Genomic DNA, 876 nt, shown 5'->3' on the forward strand with positions numbered 1-876 from the left:
TTTTGTGGTGTTTTCCTTTCTGTTTAAGGCAGTTCTTTCAGGACTAAGCTCATTTTCACCCTTCACAGCCTGATTTTTACCATACCGAGTTTATTTTCAGACTGTCTTTTCATGACATGTTGTACTTCACCATAATGCTATATTTTGTTAAATATTTTGTATATTTGGTATATATTTTGTTTATTTGTTAAATAAAATGGAAATTTGGTGAAAATTTTTTTAAAAATTCTAAATGTTATACTCATCATACAGTTAGTCTAACCGCCCACGATTTTCCAAATTGTCAAGTAAATTTCAGATTCAATATTTTTAGAGAATTCATCTTCAGGTTTTCAAAGTTCTATTTATTAGAAACTTCCCACAAATCGCCCCATTTTTCAAACTGCACCCCCTCAAACTAATAAGAACAGCCTTTGTTAAGCGCGTCAACCCTTTAAGCCTCTCACAAGAATTAAAACAAAATAGAGGTTCTATTCAGAATTAAATGATTATTTAGTCCTAAAATGTACATGTTCCTGTAGGATAAAATGAGAAAATAGATCTCAGATTTTGTCACATGTCAATGTAAACTCCTTTAATGGCCCACAGCACAGAATGGAAGCAGCCATTGAGCTTTTAGAGGGCAGATTTTGATGACCTTGTCTTGTCTTCAGTTGCCATTACATATATTTGAAAAGTTACTGAGCTACTAGAATAATGACCCCCCCCCCCCTATAAGTATTTTGGAAACTACACCACCCAGAGAATTTATCTACATTGATATTGAACTTTTTACCACCACAGATGCTTAATAGCGAGTATTTACATTGGCTTTTGTAAGTGAAAATCTTTTTCCAAAAAACCTTAATTTGGCCACTAAATTTTTATTTATAGAAG

The sequence above is a fragment of the Engystomops pustulosus genome, chromosome 9, assembly GCF_040894005.1.
Source record: "Engystomops pustulosus chromosome 9, aEngPut4.maternal, whole genome shotgun sequence".
Lineage (NCBI taxonomy): Eukaryota > Metazoa > Chordata > Amphibia > Anura > Leptodactylidae > Engystomops > Engystomops pustulosus.